This window comes from Panicum virgatum, chromosome 3N (genome assembly GCF_016808335.1).
Source record: "Panicum virgatum strain AP13 chromosome 3N, P.virgatum_v5, whole genome shotgun sequence".
Lineage (NCBI taxonomy): Eukaryota > Viridiplantae > Streptophyta > Magnoliopsida > Poales > Poaceae > Panicum > Panicum virgatum.
In genome coordinates this window covers 49,078,902-49,101,826 of record NC_053147.1, presented here as the reverse complement: position 1 = coordinate 49,101,826, position 22,925 = coordinate 49,078,902, and the positions used below count along the sequence as shown (strand labels likewise).

General features: G+C 43.0%; 1 long non-coding RNA gene and 1 pseudogene across 1 annotated transcript; both read right to left on the bottom strand.

The window, feature by feature from the left end:
• Positions 1 to 16,149, bottom strand: part of LOC120667850 — a 37,341-nt pseudogene extending 21,192 nt beyond the window's left edge.
• On the bottom strand, positions 3,787 to 7,063 carry LOC120666076. Its single transcript, XR_005671537.1, has 4 exons — positions 6,472 to 7,063; positions 6,138 to 6,294; positions 4,912 to 4,965; positions 3,787 to 4,357 (listed from the first exon to the last, which is right to left on the bottom strand). It is a non-coding gene; the product is annotated as an uncharacterized LOC120666076 (long non-coding RNA).
• Positions 16,150 to 22,925: the final 6,776 nt, after the last annotated feature.

Here is a 22,925-nt window from a genome sequence, read left to right as displayed (position 1 = left end):
ATAAGCTAAAAATATCTTTATTTCGAAACAAGTATATGTCGTTAATCTCCATCCAATAGTGATGACACTACCTTTCGGGGAAACACTATGCGCTATATGGACGTCGCGAATCGGCTGGTCGCATCACCAGCACTTCCGATTGATACGAAGACAGCATTTGACGCTGTCAGCGTGGCCGTTGTTGCACTGAGAGCATATCAACGAGCACGCTGCCTGTGCCAAGTGTTGTGTTCCTATTAACCGGAAATGTTGGTGCTGCGACTGGCCGATTGGTGACATCCTTGTACTGCACCGTGTCCCCCCGAAAGCCATTGTCATCACCGCAGGGTCGAGGTTACCAACATATACATTTTCCGAAATAAAGTTTTTTTCTTCTAGATGGTTTCTGGATATTGAAAAGAGTGTTCTCCTGGAACTGAAGGGTGTCAAAATAATTAGGAGTTATAGAGATTTATTTCAATTAATTAGAGATTTCTCTCAATTAATTTATTCAGGTTTTTTTGATTGAGAATTAATGTGATTTTGCATTGTAGTTCAAAGACACTTACCAGCAAGTGTGAAATGTAAACAAAGTAGTGTTGCTATTGGGGCATTAGTCACATTGTGCCTGCTCTGTCACAGCTCTTTCTAGACCCTTCATTATGTAGATAGGGTGAGGTCAAGACCGACAAAGAATAAGGGCTTAGAGAGAGCTGTGACATAGCACGGCACACAATGATGATTAATACCTCAATAGCAACTCTAATTTCATTACATTTCAGACTTCATTGTAAGTGCCTGTGCAATTCGAATATGAGGATATAATGATGTACATATTTACATTGTAATTGTAAGAGTTTTTTTCGATCAATTTGAAAATTAATGTGATTTAATTTAATTAATTTATTCAGATTTTACTGTAATTGTAAGAATTTATAATGTTGTAAAAAATAATAGTGTTTTCCAGTAAAATATGGCTTCAGCAGCTGGAGGGAGTGGCACCGGTGGGGGTGATCGTTGTGGAATCTGTGTCGTGGAATAAAATGTGTATGTGTTGTGGAATCTATGTATGTGTTGTGGAATGCATCGTTTGGTATTTGTTATGCATTTAGTTGCATTGTTTTGGCACTCTAATGATGTATTTATTGGGGCTCATATGGAAACCATCGAGAAGCTTAAAAAATGTATGTTTCGGATCATGAATATGTCGTTAACCTTGATCCTTTGGTGAAAACTCTGATATTTGGGGCTAGAATTGGTATCCACAATGCGATGCGGTATATATGAGGACGCGATGAAGGAGTACGGTCTTGGTCCCAATAATGAAATCCTCGATGGTTTTAGAGGAAGTAACCCTGAAACAAAGCCTTTGCAACATGTATTTATTAATTTGGACTTCTATTAATTTTGTATTTCAATGTTAAATTCGCAAAAATGGCTTTTGTATTTCATTATGTTATATGCCAATTTAAATGATATGAATACATGTAAAATAATGTTGTTACTTAATTCAAAATTGTAGATCGATGGACCGACAATGGATGTACGGCGACCGGTGCACCATGGCGTGGATTAATGGTCTAAAGTCTTTTCTCGATGCATCGGAGGCCCACAAGTCATCGAAAGGTTTTATGTGTTGTCCGTGCCGCGTTTGCCAAAATAAAAAGGAATACTCTAAGAGGAGCACTCTACACGCCCACATTTATGAAAAGGGTTTCATGGATAACTATACTCTTTGGACCAAGCACGGTGAACCTGGAGTTGTGATGCAAGATGGTGAAGAAGATGATGATCATAATATTGTAGACTGGGCTCATCTATATGAAGCGGGAGCCTTTGAAGATGAACCCATGGACGATGCTGAAGAAATGGACGAGGCTGGAGAAAATGCAGTAGAAGACCAACCACCTGATGAATTAGGTCAGGTTCTAGTGGATTCACAAAGAGACTGTGAAACTTTAAAGGAGTCAAAGAAGTTTGAGAAGATGTTGGAGGATCACAAAAAATTATTGTATCCAGATGCAAGCAGGGGCTTAAAAAGTTGGGTACCACACTTGAAATGCTGCAATGAAGCTACTTGGAATCGTAAAGAACATGCTTCCAGAGGGAAATGAATTGCCCTCTACAACATATGAAGCAAGGAAGGCTGTTTGCCCTCTTGGATTGGAGGTACAAAAAATTCACGCATGTCCTAACGATTGTATTCTCTATCGAGGCGAAGAATATGAGAAACTGGATGCTTGTCCTGTTTGTGATGCAAAACGGTACAAGATCAGGCAAAATGATCCTAGTGAGGTCGACGGGGAGCCCGTCAAGAAAAAAGTTTCCGCTAAGGTGATGTGGTATTTCCCAGTAATACCACGTTTGAAGTGCTTTTTCAGAAATAAATCCAATGCTAAATTGATGCGGTGGCACAAAGAAGAGCGTAAGCAAGATCAGATGCTGAGACACCCTGCGGATGGGTCCCAGTGGAGAAACGTGGATAAAGATTTCCCAGATTTTGATAACGACCCAAGGAACATAAGGTTCGGTTTAAGTACGGACGGAATGAATCCATTCGGCGAGTGGGGCAGCAGTCACAGTACATGGCCTGTGACCCTCTGTATGTTCGATCTTCCTTCTTGGCTATGCATGAAGCGGAAGTACATGATGATGCCGGTGCTTAGCCAAGGCCCAAAATAACCGGGCAATGATATTGACGTGTACCTAAGACCGTTGGTTGATGAACTTTTGCTGCTGTGGAAGGAGGAAGGTGTACGTGTTTGGGACGAGTACAAACAGGAGAATTTTGACCTGCGAGCATTGCTTTTTGTTACCATCAACGATTGGCCTGCACTTAGCAATCTGTCCGGACAGTCGAATAAGGGATACCAGGCATGCAGTCATTGTCAAGAAGAAACCGACAGCTTGTATCTAAAAAATTGTAGGAAGGTCGTGTACATGGGTCATCGTCGATTCCTTCCCCTCAACCACCCCTTAAGAAGAAAAGGAAAACATTTCAAAGGGGAACTAGAAACTCGTGCTAAGCCTATATTCCGAAACGGGAAGTGTGTTTTCTCGATGGTGAAGGATGTCCATGTCGTGTTTGGAAAGGGCCGTGGAAGCAAACAAGTTCCGAATGATGAAAACGGACATGCCCCAATATGGAAGAAGAAGTCCATACTATGGGAGCTCCCATATTGGGATATCCTGGAGGTCCGCAACACAATCGATGTGATGCACTTGACGAAGAATCTATGCGTGAACCTGCTAGGATTCCTTGGTACGTATGGGCAGTCAAAAGATACACTAGAAGCAAGACGTGATTTGAAAGAAACAAAACAACGAGAAGACCTACGTCCTGAGAAGAGAGAAAATGGACAGCACTACTTACGTCCTGCTAGCTACACTCTCAGCAAAGTGGAGAAGGAAAGCATGTTTGATTGCTTGAACAGTATGAAGGTACCGTCCGGTTACTCCTCAAATATGCAGGGAAGAATTAATATGAAAGAGAAAAAGTTCACAAACCTAAAGTCTCATGATTGCCACGTTTTGATGACCCAATTGCTTCCAGTCGCATTGAGGGGTATTCTACCAGAAAATGTAACATTAGCAGTGGTGAAGCTATGTGCCTTTCTTAATGAAATTTCGCAGAAGGCAATCGATCCAAATAAGCTCACAAGGCTACAGAATGATGTGGTCCAATGTCTTGTCAGTTTTGAGATGGTCTTTCCACCTTCATTCTTTAATATTACTAGAACATCAGGCACGCGATGCGCGCCCTACCATTTAAACAATCAAATATAAGTAAATCGAAGATAACAAATGTTCAATTAAACATAAGTAAACTAAAGGCAATGAAATGTGATAAATGGCATGCATGGTATAGGATAAATTCATAACAAAATCACAACATAAGGTAATAGATACATCGTTAATATTCTAACATTGAGCAATGTGGGATTGTGGGTACACTATTCATCATAGGTGTCTCATATCCGCATTCTATCCGGCGCTCATTGCACTGCTTGAGCTCGAGGTCGTGCTGGAGCTTGAGCTCAACCAAGAGCATGTTGCATATAAGTTTTCAGAAAGCAGTTGATGACTGTGCTTGTACCTGATAACCTGAGAACCTCAAATATGTAATAAGCAACATTTCCATCTATCAAAATTTGAAGTAGAGCACAAATATTTCCATCAAAATTTGAAGTGAGTTCTAAATTTCATATTAGACAATATGATATCAAAAGTAATATCACCCAAACAAAAAGGTTTTATTCTTACCTTGTCCTGACAACTCACATCCCAGACATTGAAGCTAATGTTCTTAACCTTTGGAGGTGTTTGAGGATCTCCCCGTGAAGTTTTCGAGTCACCAGGATCAGAAACCCATCATTATCTGTGACATGTAACAGAATATGAGGATACATTTTCTAGTAAAAAAGCTAACATTCAGTCTTAAGAAAAGAATAAATTGACTAACAATTTCCTGCTGGTGTCTAACATGTGATAAAACAGTATGAGTAAGGCACAAACAAACACAAACAAGAAAAATAATTACTCATATTTGGATGAGGACCTGATGTTGACAAAATATTTTGCAATGATCAGAACTCAGAAGCAGCTGTAGAGCACCTGTGACACATGTACTCACAATTTGGATGAGGCATAACATTCAGCTTTAGAATAAGCCCCTTGCCTAGGTAGCCGACTACTATATAAACAACAGGACATGTAGAGAGGTCAGGAGCACCCAAAATCAGAAACCTTTTTGCAAGTCTAACTTAACTAATGCACATGCAGAACAAATACTTGAAGTGCAATCATTCAAGAGTTAGTGAAAAAGGAAATCAGAAACGACTATTACAAACAGTCAAATACAACCCACCCAATCCAAACTTGCAGCTTCAGAGCACAAGGAAGAAATAGACATACATCAGTTACCATTATTACCTCTATAGTATGAACATCAACATGACAGCAACCATGATAAATGCTTTATTCAATCTGCAAAGAACATAAACCTTAATTTAGCTCACGACGATATGGGATCATTTTTTTAGAGTTTTAGGAGATAAAACACCACATCTTACTGCAAAGCAAAAGACTGTCAGCGGTCAAGAACTCTTGACGATTTGAATTCTTTCCCATATGTTCTTTCTATTTTAAACAAAGCACCATCAGCGGTCAAGAACATAATTTAGGTTTAGATCGAAGAGCCCTGCTTGCTAGTATGGTTTTGAGCCTACTGAAATAGCAATTCTATTTTTCTCTACAACATGTGACTTGAGTGTAATGGTCTGCAAGTAAAAGCCACATAGCAGAAATGACACCATGGAAGATCGTTTCATGTCTATGTCTATGTTTGACTTCTTTCATCACAAAATTAGAAAACTTTCAGGCCTATGTGTACAGAAGGAAATAGAGCCCCTGATTCTATGAGCTATATTAAAAAATTATTAGTCTGATCAAGTGACCAAAATGAGACCAGCCGAAACTACATATACCTAACCAGCTCCAATTTTAGCACATCTTCAATCTTAATGTAATGTAATGTATTTACATTAAAAACTCAGACAAAGAAGACACCATGGAAGATCGTTTCATGTGTATGTAATTGCTAAATATTCTCCCTGCATGTTATTAGTAAACTTTGCCCCTTTCGAACCTAGCAGGAACACTCTCAGGGTTCCTCCAACATACAACAGAGAAATATAACTTCTACAGAGAAATCAAGGAGAAGCAAGTTTAAACAAACAATGACGCTATTAAATGATTGTCCCACCTCTCAGGTCATGCCAATGGTACATGACCACACAAGCAGAGCAGGTAAAATGGACATGAACACTACAGTTCCTGTTATTGACAGGCCTTCTGATTTCAGTGGAAAAACACAAGAAAACAAAAGTGTTGCTTATAGTATATCAATGGACTTCAGATCCCAAAGAAAAAACGCAGACAAATATGTTGATTGTAATATCGCTTACAGTTAAATCTTTTTATTTGTAACCAGGGGCAGATTGTAATATGCCAAAAAGATCTAATTTAGTAGATGAAATCATGGTCAGATCTGAATACAAATACCATACGTTAGGGGTTTGGGTGTTTATTTCATGCAGCAGTGAAGGGAGGGGGTTAGGCACAGGGACCTACTTACTGCCAGGGAAGAGGAATCTTACCTGGGCAGGGAGGAGCCGGACTCGCGGTCCGCCAAGAGGAGCTGCAGCTTCACCTTGCCGTCGGAGGCGGGAGGCCTCGTCGGGGGACGCGAAGAGGCGCTCGAAGTGGGCGCCGAAGTCGGCCAGCGTCGCATCCACGGCTGCTCCCCGGCTGCGGCTGGTCGAGCAGCAGCGTAGTAGTAGATTCAGAGAAGCAAGAGTAGAGCAGCAGATTAGCAGATAAGGAGAAGGAGGAACCGGCACCCGAGGAGCAAGCGAGGGCCGCGGCCTGCGGGGAGGTGCCGAGGGCGGAGCAGGAGGAGGCAGAGCAGGAGGCTTTTGAGGACGTGCTCACCGACGAGTAGCCACGGGAGGTAGGCTGCGACCCGCCAGATCCACAGCGGGCTGTGCCGCACGGAGGGGTGAGGCGGGGAGCGGAGCCGGGGAGGAGAACCGCGTCGGGCGTGGGGTGCTGCGGCACTGGGCACCGGCCGCTCTAGCGAGGGCCCCGGCCGGCGGGGAGCGGCGGAGGTAGGCGGAGAGGGAAGGGGCGGGGAGATGGCGGCGGGGAGGCAGAGAGTGAGGGGAGGTGGCGGCGGGCGGCAGGGAGGATTGAGGAGGAGGGTTAGGGTTGGAGTTGGGAGGTGGCCGGTTGGGTGGTGAGAGGTGGTGTTTGTAAAATATCCTCGAGGTGGTTTCTGTGAAGATGATAGCACTATTGATTTTTCGCTTCTTCGTGTTGAAATAAATTTAAGTATGAGAGTTTAATTGTAAAATATATGCACGTGGTTACTGTGCATTTTGGGTGTGTTGGATTGGGCTGTGATTCCTATGAAACCGGAGGGCGTTTTTGCAAAAAAAAGCCTGAGCTCGCGGGGCAGCGACACGTGTGCGACTTTTCCTGTGGGATGCGGCGGTGAGGGCAAAGGGGAGTGGGTTTTAACTATTCCGATGACCCACCTCCTGGTTGATATTGTGAAAGAGATAAATATTTTAGGCACTGTATTCCTACACAATATGTTCCCTTTCGAGAGATACATGGCAGTCTTAAAGAAGTACGTTCGGAATCGTTCTCGACCAGAAGGATGTATCGCCAAGGGCTATGGAACAGAGGAGGTCATTGAGTTTTGTGTTGATTTCATTGATGAACTTAGTCCGATTGGGGTCCCCATGTCACGCTATGATGGGCGATGGGAAGGAAAGGGCACACTAGGTAAGAAATCTAATATACACATCCCTGAAAGTGAAATCCGCAAAGCAAATTTCACCGTTCTACAGAATTCATCCCTCGTAGCCCCATATATGGATGAGCACATCAATATTGTTCGATATGAAAACATAGGGAAGTCTGAGGCATGGATTACACGTCATCACATAGATAGCTTTGCGCACTACTACAGAATAGGCCTTTGTTCCAGGTCATTTATCTCGGTTACCTTTGGGCCGGGACAAAAGGTGGCTTTTGTCCCGGGTCCAAAGGCTAGCCGGGCCAGCGGGGGGGGGGACAGGGGCCTTTTGTCCCGGGTGGAGCCACCAACCCGGACAAAAGGCCCCCCTTTTGTCCCGGTTGGTGGCTCCACCCGGGACAAAAGGTCCAACCCCTTTTATCCCGGTTGGTAACACCAACCCGGACAAAAGGGTGACCCTTTTATCCCGGTTGGTGGTACCAACCGGGACAAAAGGACCCTTTTGTCCCGGTTGGTGTTACCAACCCAGACAAAAGGCCCCTCCACGTGATAGTTCAAAAGAGAGTTATTATTTACTGAGTCACACGTACTACTTAGTTGAGTTGGCAAGGAAGCCATGCGCTAGGCAATAGGTCTTGGGTTCCAATCCCGCAGGGCGCAAATATTTTTTAGCGCGAGGGACATTTTGTCCCGGTTCTACCACCTGGGACAAAAGCCTCCAGCGCTTTTGTCCCGGTGGCCTTGTCCCGGTTCCAAAACCGGGACAAATAGCCCTTTGGAACCGGGACAAATGGCCCGATTTGTAGTAGTGGCGGTTTGGCTGAGAAGAAAACTCATAGGTGATAGCATGATTGATGTACAACTACAATGGCTTGCTAGGGGACCATCGGCCACAATCATGCAATACCAAGGATACGAGATCAATGGATATATGTTTCACACAAGAGCCCAAGATGAAAAGAGCACGAACCAAAATAGTGGTGTGCGTATTGATGCAATAGGCCATGATGGAAATAAGGACAGCTACTTTGGTGTCATAGAGGAAATATGGGAGCTTGACTATGGCCCCTTGAAGATTCCTTTGTTTCGATGCCAATGGGTGAACCGAGCAGGTGGTGGTGTAACGATAGACCAGTATGGAATGACAATAGTGCACTTCAAAAAGATTGGATATAAAGACGAATCATTCGTCCTCGCCAAGGATGTGACGCAGGTTTTCTATGTGAAGGACATGGCAAGCAAACCTAAGAAAAATCAAGGCAAGTCCGACGATGAGCCAAAACGCCACATAGTTCTTCCAGGAAAAAGAAAAATCGTTGGAGTTGAAGACATTTCGGACAAGTCAGAAGACTTTGATCAGTTTTACGACCGTCCTCCATTCTCTGTCGATGTTGACCCTAGCATCCTGTTGTCCAAAGAGGACGCTCCTTACTTACGCCTCGATCATGATCAAGGGACATTCGTAAAAAGAAAGGTTGTCAACATTCCATTAAACAATGATGTGTAATCATTATGTTATACTTTCATGTTCATGTAACCAAGTGATTGATGTAATATATGGTGTATGAAATAACTTATATTTTAATTTTTATGCATTTATATAATAGTTTGCACAGAAAACACAATTGAAACAGATATAAAAAAATTTAGACTCAATATGATAAATTAATTAAGTGCATAGTCAATGTGATAAACATAATTAAAACAAAAAATCTATTTAATTAAGTGCATGCACATATATGATAAAGCACCCAAAAAAACAGAAAATCTATTTAATTAACTATTTAATTAACATGTATGAAATAACTGAGATTTAAATTTTTTATGCATTTATATAATAGTTTGCACAGAAAACACAATTGAAACAGTATAAAACTATTAATTTTTATAGTTACAATAGTATTTTTTTTCTTACAAATTAAGTGCTTAAATCATTATTTTTCATTTTTTATAGTTACAATAGTTATAAATTTTGAACTCAATACGATAAATTAAGAGCTTAAATTGTAAATATATGCATATATATACATTTGTATAATACTATACACACTAAAACACATTTGCCACACTAATATAACAAATTTTGAACTTAATATGATAAATTAAGTGCTTAAATAGCAAATTTATCTATTTTATAGGCTTTTATTGAATTTATTGCACATAAAACATATTTAAACGAATTGAAATAATTTGAATTTAGTGCAAAAACTAATATTTATTAAGATAAATGTATGTTTCACAATAATAATATAATTTTCCATGGTGAAAATAGTACATATATCTATTTTTAATCGTTTATTGAATTTTATTGCACAAAAAACATATTTAGAAGAATTACAAAATAATTACAAAACTGAAAAAGGCAGAATCATTTTGGGCATTTAGTACCGGGCCATGGTTGCAGCCGGTACTAAACAGCCTCCCAAAATTTTCCCGGCTGTTGGGGATGTTTAGTACCGGCTGGGGCCACGACCCGGTACTAAACGTGGCAGCTTAGTACCGGGCTGTAGCACCAGCCGGTACAAAACTGTGCAGAAGGCAGTTTTGTACCGGGCGCAGCCATGGCCCGGTACTAAACTACCTCCTCTATATAATCGGGGGGACTTAGCGTTCGTCGCCATCCCCCCCCCCCCCGACGAGATCGATCGAAGCCGGCCGCCGCACGTCGCCACCACCGCCGTCCGGCCCCCTTCGCGCGCGTCGCCCAAGGCCCTCTGCACCGCCATCCTCCGCGCCAGCCTCCTCTGCGCCGCCCTGCACCGCAGACGTCGGCCCCGCGCCCTCCCGCACGCGCTGCCGCCGCCCGTCGTCATCACCTTCGGCGTCGGCCTCCTCCCCTGCGCAATCACCTCATCTGGAGGTGTCCTCCGTCGCAGCCGCCGCCACCTCCATCGACCGCGCTGCGCGCCCCCTCCTCCACGCTCGCTGTGCCGCCGTCCAGCCTCCTCCGCGCCATCGCCCTTGGCACCCGCCGTGCAGCCTTCTCCGGCCGCGCCACCCGCCGTCCTGCCTCGCTCCTCCCCATCGCCGCCGCAGCGAAGAACCGCCTCCTCACCTCCCCGACGTGAGCCCTCGGGCTGACGTCAGCACGACTCCGTGCTGACGTCAGCCATTTTTTTGTAATTAGTTAAAAGGGTTATTATAATTTGTAAAAAATTGAAGAAAAGTTGTAGAAATTTTAGAAAATTTGTAGAAAATTATAGATATTTGTTCAAATTGTAGTAAATTTGTTGAAATTTGTACAAAATTTGTAGAAATTTGTAAAAAATTGGTAGATATAAATGTAGAAATGTAGAAAATAGTAGGAAAATGTTAGGAATTGATACGCAATAGTGAAAATTGTAGAAATTTTAGAAAATTTTAGATATTTGTTCAATATATAGTAAATTTGTTGAAATTTGTACAAAATTTGTAGAAATTTGTAAAAATATTTGTAGATATATACATAGTAATTACGAGCTTCACATTTATATCTTGTAGTAATTATGGATATTGTACAAAAATCTTGAATATTGTAGAAAACTTCATGTCTTTATGAGCTTCACATTTATATCTTGTAGTAATTATGGATATTGTACAAAAATCATGAATATTGTAGAAAACTTCATGTCTTTATGGGCTTCACATTTATATCTTGTAGTAATTATGGATATTGTACAAAAATCTTGTATATTGTAGAAAACTTCATGTCTTTACGGGCTTAACATTTATTATTTTATTTGGTATTGTTGAATTGTGTATTTTATGACATGTATATGAGGTAAATTTTGTCTTGTACAGCTTTATCTATTGAATTTGTATTTTTCTTTGTAAATTTTAGGTTGCAATACTATAAACTGGTGAAATTAGTAGAAAATAGTAGAAAAACTTAGAAATTGGTGAAAATAGTAGAAAAATAGTTGAAAATCTTAGAAAATTCAGGGCACATTTTATAAAATTCCACTGCACATTTTATATAAGATGTATATGATGTAAATTTTAGAAATTTTGATCTTGTATGTGTTGTAAGGCTTTATTGAAGGTGCACTTGTAAATTTTTTATACATTGTCAATTAGTACAAAATTGCATATCAAACATATGTTGATTCACATAGGAAACGAAATGGAACCCTTTCACCGTGATGACGACGAGGCCTTTCTTGCGGACATAATTGGTACGGGCACGCACCACAACGAAGAGGATGCTGCCGTGGACGATGGCAGCCAATACCTTAACAATACTGGCGATGGTGATGATAACCAGACAGAGCAAACGACTGTGCAAGATGATAGCGCAGAGGTATATACAATTCGTGCTTATATAAATAAACATACGCATTAATTCTATATGTAAGTACAATGCGTACTAAATACATATTTTTTAGGCATCTGGATCGACTAGGAAACCAAAACGGAAATGAGGGTCGAAGAAAATCATGGAGGGGCACACTATTATCACTTCATTAATCCTAACGGTGAACCAAAGTCTCCGAAGGGTGTGAAGTCGACGGTGGTGAATCAATGTGGATGTTATGTCAGGGACCACATTTCCATTAGCTTCAAGCTATGGAAGAAAAGTAAAGCCACAGATATCGATGCTGACGTTGTTCCCGAGACCGAGAAAGAAATGTTAGGGCAGATGTCAAACGGCACTTCACCTTTCCGGAGGACAAAGAATAGCTGTTTAAGGATTGGGTCGTGAAGAAGATGGCTATTGCTTTTCAGACGTTCAAGAAAAATTTGAACAAAGATTATGTTAAAAAGGGACTCACGCCGGACTTCGAGAAAAACTTCAAGAATCAACGTCCATATTGGGAGGCATTCATGCAGTACAAGTCGTCCGAGGATAGCGAGAAGAAGACAGCCCAAGCCAAGGAGAATGCGAGCAAAAAGAAGCACTTCCATCATCTTGGGCAAGGAGGATATGCGTCGGCGATTCCGAAATGGCAGAAGATGGAAGATGATCTCGTTGCCAGAGGAATCGTACCGGCGACTTTCAACTAGCCGTTGCGAGCAAAACATTACTTCTATGCTCATGGAGGCTCATTGAATATGGAAGATGGGTCATTCGTCACTAGCGATGCCATAAGGGAGGCGGCCGACAGGCTCGATGTGGCACTAAGGCCATGTCCGAAGGCAGCTTCAAGTCAGACAGAGAGAAAGACGAGCTGACGTACGCTCTTGGCACACCGGAACACACAGGACGTGTGCGAGGCATTTGCATAGTTCCATGGAAGCATGGCTTCAGTGGCGACATAGAGACGTATCGAAGCCAACAGAGAAGAAAGGCTGAAGTAGCAGAGAAGGTGCGTGCCCTAGAAGAACGGGTTGCTTCGATCGAAGAAACACTTACAGCTAGCCAACAGCACCCACCAGAAGCCAGATCAACGGCTCAGCTGGAGACTAGCCCCGTCGGCGCGCAGTGTCGTAGCAGCGTCGCTTCAATGGAACACCCAGCCGCAGATCGAGAGGAAACGGTTGCGGAACATTACCCCGTGGACGACATCGCCGTGAGGACCCCCTGTGAGCTTCTATTTCCGCTAAGGAAAAAACTGAAAGTAGTCGCTCACGGGGTTGCTGAAGTCCCTGTTCAAGGCGGGACAATCCATGGCATGACGATTCCAAAAGGATATGCTAGAGTCATGGCTAACCGTGTCGAGAAAGGATGGGAAGACCTCGACCTCGAGATCCCTGGAGGCGATGGAGAAGAGGAACTAGGACAGGCCCTCCACACTTGGATCTGTTGGAAAAAACAATACATAAAAATTAGAGGAAGGGATCCTAGCCTGTCTCCGAGGTCACCGCCAGCTGCTCAAGGGTCTCCGAGGCCCAGTGTGGATCCACCGTCACCGCCCGCAGCCCAGGACCCCAGCGTTAGTCCATCGCCGTCACCGGCCGCTTCCGGGGAGCCTAGTTTTAGTCCGCCTCCGCCATCTCCTCGCCCTGCAAAGAAGAAGAAATCTGCTTGGGTGCCGCCACCGCCACCTCCAAGATATAAGAAGACCCAAGAACGAAAGAAGAAAGAGAAGCCCACGCCAGAGAAGTCAGGTTACAAAATGACTCCAGAGGAATTGGATGCTTGGGTGCAAGAAGACATGCGCAAGAAGTCTCCGCCAAAGGAACCAGTGGATCCGGCAGGGAAGAACTTCTATCTATCCATGATGTGCCAACCAAAGCCTCCACTGATGTCGGACTACGACCGCTCAATTACAAAATCATGGGAGAAGAAGAGTAATCGGAGGTACAACCAAGTCCCCCAGCTCGGCGAACAACCCAAACAAAGCATACCCCCTCTAGTAGTGCTTTCAAAAGAGGATGAAGCTACTGCTGAGTTTGTCAAGGAAACGAACCTCACAAAAGCTCAGCTCCTAGGTCAGGAAAAAATCCCGGTTCACCAAGGGGCAGGAAGAAAGCCATTTGTACTGGGGGAAACTCTGATGTGGCTAGAGTTGATTGACACCCTACCAACAAGAATGCGTGAGTTACATCAGTGGTACCTGAAAGCATGTGCAAAGGGATATATAATGCTAGCTGCTCGAATTAAACATATCCATTTCTATCGGGGAATCGATGACATTTGGATTGATTTTGACTATTTTTTGTTTCTATTCCATCAAGATGCCCTAGACAAGTCCCTCCTCAGTATATGGTCTATGTAAGTGTTTTCTGTCAATTGTATACTCTAGCTCTACTAAGTCGTTTAGATTTCTCATTCCCTCCTTTTATTTGTAATCGTGCCGGATGAAAATGCAAGAATGCCGGAAGAGCGGGATTTACAACGTTGGCTTCATAGATCCGAATGTTATACACGAGGAGTGTGTACGCCAATATCCTAATCGGATCGAGAATAATTTAATCGTGTCCTTGGAAGGGCAGCACGATTGCACATTCATTCTGTTGCGGTACAACTTCAAGTGAGTCCTTTCACTTTTTGAGTCACTTCAACTAGCCAATAAGTGTATATATCTAACATTTCTTGTATCCATATGTATGTATCAACAGTTTCCACTGGATCCTACTTGTGATCGAAATCGATCGGTCCTGAGTTACTGTGTGGGACTCCTTGAATAAGCCACCAGAATTATATCAAAATCTCGTAGACATCATGCAAAGGGCATGGTCTCGGTTCCTCAAAACACAATAAGGAGTCGCGTCGACACCGACTGAGCTTGAATTCAACCATAACAAGCCGGTACGAATATCGCACATCTACTTTCATTTATTCAAACAGCATGAATATATTATAACATGTATATATGTATATATGTAGATAGTGTTTGAGACAGAACCAAGGAACCAACCTCTACGGATACTACGTATGTGAGCACATGCACTTTTTTTTGCAGAGATACCAAGAGGGTGACACAAGAAAACTTCGAAGTACGTATAACATTAGTAACAATTTCTTGTATCTAATTCCATGCAGGTACTAAATTAAACTATTGGTGTTTATTTGTTATTGATAGATTTGGAGTATGAAAGAGAACCTCATCGAACCGGAAAGAATCAGGGCAATTCAAGAAGCACTCTGTGGATTCCTGTTGGATGAGGTGATAAATCCAAACGGGTGAATTTCATTCCGATCCAATGATAAGTGTGGCTCGAGCTGATAAACTCAACAAACGCCGCAAGAAGGGTGCCGGTGCCGATGACGAACTATTGGTGTTTATTGAAGAATTTGTTGGAAATAACTTATGAGAATTCATACATGTAAATATTATTGTCTTTTATCCATGTATTTATATAATTTCAAACATTTCTTTTATTCATGTATGTATATAATTTTTTTGCTTTGCTCCATATACAAATACGAATTCTAGATACGAGTACGAGGACGAATACACAAACCGCTACGAGTACGACTACTAATACTAATTAATTGAAATTGAAAGGAAAAGAGAACAAATATAAAGCATCAAAAAGAAAAAAATCATTTAGTACCGGTTGGTATTACCAACGGGTACTAAACTGCTCGGCCTAGCTGCTGGCGTGGCCAGCAGTTTAGTACCGGTTGGTGTTACCAACCAGTACTAAACATGTCGTTTAGTACCGGGCCAGCTGACCGGTACTAAGTGCGCGTGCACTTAGTACCGGAGGAGCGATACCGGTCGGGAAACCGGTACAACCGGAGTTCCCGACCGGTACTAATGAGAGATTTTCTAGTAGTGTCCAGAGTAGGACAGCTAGTTGTCCCTCTCGTGGAGGTCCTGGGCGATGGCATACCGGCGTAGCGCGACTGCCAGGTACAGCGGCGAGGCGCCGGCGCCGCCGTCCGGGACACGGGCCAGGCACGGGTCCGCTGTCATCAGCACATCCACCTGCCGCATGTCGCCGGCGCGGATGGCCTCGTGCAGGGCCGTCTCCCCAGCTTCGTTCTACACCCTCAGGAGCGCCGCCACCCTCTCTTCTCTGGCGAGGAGGACGAGGAGGGCGAGCATGTCGACGTTGCCCGCCCTGGCGGTGCAGTGCAAGGACGTGTCCTGCCCCTTGTTGCGCGTCTTCAGGAGGTGCCTGGCCTTGCCGTAGATCACCTCGGTGCTCCTCACGTACCCGTCGCCGTCTCCTGCGGCTGCTACCACGTGGAGCGCAGAGTCCCCGTCGGAGGTGACGCCCTCCAGGAGCAGCGACGACGATGCTCGAGGTTGAGAGCTCGCCACTGCGGTCGCCCTATCGATTTCGATGACGACGACGGATGCTGTGTCTTGTTCCTCGCTGTCGAGAAGGCTCGTCAGCTTCGTGTCACAGCCATGGCATGCCGCCATGAGACGCTCGGGGTTCATGGTTGCAGGCGCAGTAGTGATCAGCTCAACCTCCATTGCAGTCTCCAGGTTGCCGGATCGCTCAGCTGTGTGGCTTGAAGCCGCCATGTCGCCAAAGGCGTGTGTGTGCTAGTGGAGCGACCGACCGTGGACACATCATAGATGTATATATATATATATATATATATATATATATATATATATATATATATATATATATATATATATATATATATATATATATACACACACACATCAGTTGGGTTGCAGCTAGCAGCCAATCTGGTTATTACTCTGTCTTCAAGTAAGGAATATATGCACGGACAATAGGATTTACGAATGGAATCATGTGTGTGTTTCCTTTTCCCTTGATCGGATTGCATCAAGCGAAAGCAATACCTTGTTTGCATCAGGCAACACGCAATCAATGGGTAACAAATGAACTATATACACAGAGAGAGAGAGGCAAAGGCACCAATGAGCACTACTTTTACCTTCCGAGGATGGTTCACAAATAAAATTTCCATCTGTAAGGAAAATAGCCTCATTAGACCATTATTTTATGATTTTGCTGATTGAGTAACAACGTAATCAATGGGACTAATGAGTTTGTCAAGTGAACATTAATAGATCCTAGGGATGAAGTAAAAAGGCCAAGTAAAGCAAAACACGAAGAAAGAACTCAAAGAAATGTCGAATTAGATGAGTTCTACAAGATTCAGTAGCACCGGTTGAACCGGTGACGCAGCACCAGTCTAACCGGTAGGCGTCGGATGCACCGGTGCTCTTGCACCGGAGTATTCTGCAGTACTAGTGCCAGCAAATCAAGTGGCACCGGATGCACCGGTGGTGCCAAGTTGAAGCACCGGTGCAAGCACCATGCTACGTACCAAAGAGCATGTCAAGCAGCCGAGAAGAAGTTTCTTCAGCACTGGCTACACCAGTGATCATCGGAGCAAGGCACCGGTGCAATGCCGCGACAGTTGCAAGGGAGAGAAGCAGCACCGATTGAACCGAAGACGAGGCACCGGTCTAACCGGTGACAGCCACGTCAGTTGTTAGAAGGCCAACGGATAGTGAAGAGCTGTGAGTGACCGAATACACCGGTGCCCCACCACTGGTCTATCCGGTGCCCTCGCAGAAAAGTGGCCAACGGCTCTTAACGGCTCTATGGTCTTGGTGGCCTATATATATGGGTTCTCCCGGTCATTTGAAGTTTGCTGGAATTGCTACAAGCCTCACACACACCAAGGCAACCCTCCAAGCCTACCCAAGTGCATATTGATCAAATCTTTAGGTTTAGCACTAGCTTTGAGAGTGTAAGTGCTAGATTAGCTCTTGAGTGAGTGAGCAAGCAAGGTGCTGTGCCTTGTGGCTGGTTCTTGAGTGAACCAACAAGAAGATCTTGGTGCGCCGGCCCCTTGGAGCATTGGTGGCTCACCTGCATGTCATCGACCCTCCGACTTGGTGTGGAGCAGCGACGACATCCTTGTATGGGGGACGTGGAGACCCCCTTTCTTCGTGGACAAGCTCCTTAGTGGAAATCGGGATCAAGGTAACCGTGGTTGAGTCCGCGAAAGAGACTTGATTACCGAGAAGCAATACTCTTAGTGAGTGCTTCAACAACGTGGATGTAGGTGTGCCTTTGTGGCTAACCGAACCACGGGATAAACACCCGCGTCGAGAGTTTGCTTCCTCCTATCCCGCTCTTTACGTTTCCGCATTTCATACTAGCAATTCTTGTGCCTTTACTTTCATAGAGTAGTTTCTTGATAGGAAAGACTATAGGTTGCTAAACTCTTTTGGGATAGGGGTTTCACACTAGAGGAATCATAGTTGCACATATAGATAGCATGTTTTAGTTTAATATTGTGCAATTTAGTTGGAGCCACAGGTTAAGGTTTTAAGTTGCCTAATTCACCCCTCCCCCTCTTAGGCTAGAGCACGGTCCAATCACTTTCAATTGGTATCAGAGCCGGGACTCACTTCTCTCACAAAAAAGCCAATTCCATTGGTAATTTGTGTTTACCGGCTCACTTGATCGGTTAGGCTTCACCGTCTAGTGAGTTAGCTCTTTGGGGAAGGGATGGATTCATTAGGACTTCCTCCACATTTCGATGGCATGGGGTTCCAACGATGGAAAATTTTAATGCAATTCCACCTCCAAGCAAAGGGCCTAAATGTTTGGAGGGTAACTAGTGAAGGAGTAAAAAGCAATAGTCAACAAGAGAGACAATATGATGCTATTGCAAAATGTGCCATTTTGAGCTCTCTTGGTGACACCGTGTTTAACCGTGTGTTTGCTTGTGAAAATGCTAAAGACTTATGCAAAACTATTTGTGAGAATCATGGTGGAACAAAAGATGTTGCAAATGAAAAATACCATGTTCTCATAGATAAACTTAATAGCTTCAAGCAACTTGATGATGAGAATGCCGAATCTATGTACTCACGGTTAAACATTCTTGTGAATGAGATCAATTCTTTAGGTGTGAAAAAAATTGATGATTTGGAGCTCATTCGCAAGATCATTCACTCTCTATGAAGGCCGGACTACGATTTGGTGATCACAATTCTTTATGAGAAGGAAATTGACACATTAACACCAAATCAAGTCCTCAACAAGGTGATCGCCCACGAGCTACACCATGACATCAAGCCAAGAGCGCCACCTTCTTCACTAACACATAGCGCACTTGCATGCAAGCAAATCAAAAGGTTGAAGAAGATGGCCATCAAAGGTAGCTCAAGTGAAGAGGAAGAAGAGGAGGCATGCCAAAGCTCCTCAAATGATGAAAAAGAGCCGATGGACCCCAACCTCTACAAGCAAGTCAAGAAGATGAACAAATGCTTGAAGGAAATCAACTCAATGGGGTATATGGTCTTCCTCAAGGATGGGCATCACCATCAACATATGAAGGTTGAGAAGAGGTTCAAGAAGAAGCAACAAAAAAAAGGAGAAAAAGCCCAAACATGAATCATTTGCCATCTTTGGTGAATGGGTTAGTGGTGGTGAAGAATCAAGTGCAAGTTTAGGTGATGAATCAAAAAAGAAATTCACCACCCGCACCAACATGGGATCATTATCAAACACTTGCTTTATGACCCAAGGTATGGACAACGATGTAAGTGATGATGACTCCAATTCTCCTTCATATGAAGAACTTCTTGAACTAGTTCATGAGCACCAAAAAGTAATTAAGAAGCATTCAAATGAAATTGAAAATCTTAATGATCTTAATGCTATTTTCACTACAAATTATGAAAATTTGTTTTGCAAATTCAAATTGCTTAGCGAAAAGCATGAATAACTCAAATTGAAAATTGAGAGCATTAATGATACTAATAGTGCTTCAACTTCTTGTTTTGATTTAATTGATGAATCTAACACTTGCAATGAGAAATGCTATGAGAATGTTGTTGTAGAATCATGTGATGATCTCATTGTCAAGGAGAATGATGAACTCAAGCAAGAAGTACAAAGGTTCATGAAGGACTTGGCTAGATTAAAAGGAAAGAGCATAGAAAACAATGTCCAACCTTCTCAAAATAACCGTGATGACATGGTGAAGAAGATTGAGAAGGGGTCCACCGTGACTTGCTTTAAGTGCCATCAAGAAGGTCACAAGTCCAACAAGTGCTCTCAACCAAAGAAGAAGCTTTCAGATGAGAAGAACAAGAAGAAACTCACAATCAAGAGTTCTCTCATCTACACCAAGCCGAACCAGAGGAACAAAAGCCATAGCACCTCCTATGTGATTAAAAAGAAGAAAAATGGCAAAGTGGTTGCTCACAAGGTTGGGAAGCAAGAAAGGAGTTGGAATCACTCCATTTGGGTGCCCAAGGATGTCATCACCAATATGAAGGGGCCTCAAATGGTGTGGATTCCAAAGGAGACCTGAAACCCAAGTAGGGCTACGGGGGATTTGGAGGCTTGGCTAACTAGAAGATGAAGGATTCAAACTAAAGAAGCCGAGCTCGCATCTTGGACATTTGTTGCCCAAGTCCCCCATAAGATAATGGTAGCTAGATTTCAATTCAAATCATCATGTACCTCCTTTGCCCTTGCTAGGTTGTTTGCATTGCATTGCCTAGTGCTATATATAGTGAGTTGCTTGTGTCATGATCTAACCCATGAGAAACCTACATGGTTTGATAAGTGTGTAGAAAGCTACACAAGGTTACCCTTCATGGTGCATACATTTGATTAGTGATTCAAACACTAAATGCACACATTTAGGCGGAGTTCATCCTATGGTTTGTGATTTTGAGATTAACATATTTTCAAGCTTATCTTTTTGTAGTCTTATGTCGAGCCATGATCTATTGAACAAAATATCCATATCTAAGTTCATAGGCTATGTGCTCATGCATTTGCTCACCTTCGTGTACCAAGTGTGTTTTGACCACAAAGACTTTCAATTGGTATTTAATTTCAATTGATATCATTTGGAACAAGTCTCTTTCAACTTGGTACATGCAAGGTTACTATACCCCCGGAGGTATGCAAGGTTCTAAAATTCCTTCAATTGGTATCTTTGTCAATTCCTTATTTTTATAGAGCTACCTCCGTGCATGATATGATCTAAACTTTCTCGTTCAAATGTCTAGTTGTGCATGTGATTTTCACATTATCATTTTGTGCACACACTTTGTGGAAAGCTTAGCTCATGTCATGCAAGTTTTGTGATTTTGTGATCCACCTTAGTAATCGCTCAATTGGTATCTTCATTGATATTATACAATTGGATCATGATTCATGGAACTAACTCTCTAGGCCACTAACTTTGCCCTTTAAGCTATATTGTGTTTGCAAGGCCTTTTTAGACGATTTGATTCCAAAGGGGGAGAAGTTTGGATCAAAGCAAGGTGAAAATGAGTATCTTCCAAAGGGGGAGCAATTTTGATTCCAAAGGGGAAGAAAAAGAAGAAGAAGTAGCAAACATGGGGAGAAACAAAGGGGGAATAATGGATTTAGGAGGAGGCCAAGTCAGCATTGGATGATGGTAAGCATCCAAGCAAGTGTAAGTGGTTCAATTTTTTATTTTTTTATAAAATTTATGCTTGCTTTGATTGTGTTGTCATCAGTCACCAAAAAGGGGGAGAATGTAAGAAAAATGGCAGCACCGGCTACACTGGTGATCACCGGAGCAAGGCACCGGTGCAATGCCGCGATAGTTGCAAGGGAGAGAAGCAGCACCGATTGAACCGAAGACGAGGCACCAGTCTAACCGGTGACAGCCACGTCATCTGTCAGAAGGCCAACGGATAGTGAAGAGCTGTGAGTGACCGGATACACCGGTGCCCCACCAACGGTCTATCCGGTGCCCTCACAGAAAACTGGCCAACGGCTCTTAACGGCTCTATGCTCTTGGTGGCCTATATATATGGGTTCCCCGGGTCATTTGAAGTTTGCTAGAGTTGCTACAAGCGTCATACACACCAAGAAAACCCTCCAAGCCTACCCAAATGCATATTGATCAAATCCTTAGGTTTAGCACTAGCTTTGAGAGTGTAAGTGCTAGATTAGCTCTTGAGTGAGTGAGCAAGCAAGGTGCTGTGCCTTGTGGCTGGTTCTTGAGTGAACCAACAAGAAGATCTTGGTGCGCCGGCCCCTTGGAGCATTGGTGGCTCGCCCGCACATCATCGACCCTCCAACTTGGTGTGGAGCGTCGACGATATCCTTGTACGGGGGACGTGGAGACCCCCTTCCTTCGTGGACAAGCTCCTTAGTGGAAATCGGGATCAAGGTGACCGTGGTTGAGTCCGCGGAAGAGACTTGATTACCGAGAAGTAATATTCTTAGTGAGTGCTTCAGCAACGTGGATGTAGGTGTGTCTTTGTGGCTAACCGAACCACGGGATAAACACCCGCGGTGAGAGTTTGCTTCCTCCTATCCTGCTCTTTATGTTTCCGCATTTCATACTAGCAATTCTTGTGCCTTTACTTTTGTAGTGTAGTTTCTTGATAGGAAAGGCTATAGATTGCTATACTCTTTTGGAATAGAAGTTTCACACTAGAAGAACCATAGTTGCTATGTTTTAGTTTAATATTGTGCAATTTAGTTGGAGCCACAGGTTAAGGTTTTAAGTTGCCTAATTCACCCCTCCCCCTCTTAGGTTAGAGCACGGTCCTATCACTTTCACCATCCAGTCTTTAGAAGGATAAGGCATAGGATTGAAAATGGTCAAAAACGATAGGCGAAAGGCTCCACCACTTTCACTTTCATATTTTTTGCATCGGAATCGAAAACGGCATGGATAATACAAAAATTTTAGAATTGAATCTATACGATCGAGAACATATAATAATGATTGAAACCCATCGAAATGATATTTTCAAAAATGATAAATATGTCAAACCATAGAGCACAACACTAACTATATGATTTGGTAGATTTTATATGCAAGTACTGATGGTTAAGATATTAATCCAAGTATCCATCCATCCGTGACACATATCTCATTTCATTGTACCAAAAAATTAGGCAGTAATCCTGCCATCCATGAAATATCTATAGTCCTAAGCATTTCTAACCAATAGATAAACTAAACCGGGTGTTCCAAGGCATGGGCAAAAAGACTAGGTAAATCCTTAATAGATATCGCATCAAGTTTATGCAATACAACAATAAAGTCAAGTAAATTATTATGCTATTATTGGGACAAAATAGAATATGTAGTAGGAGAAGGTCACTTGCCTTCCTTGCCAAACTGTTGTTGCTCTTCTTCAAACTGCTACTCTTGATTTCCCTAGAGTGGTGCGTCCTCTGCACGATCCCATAAGCAAAACATATAACAAATAAGAAACAATACATAAAACAGTTTGAAAATCTTAAAGTAAACATCTAGAACTAAAGGTTATGCAGAGGCGATCGAGTGGGC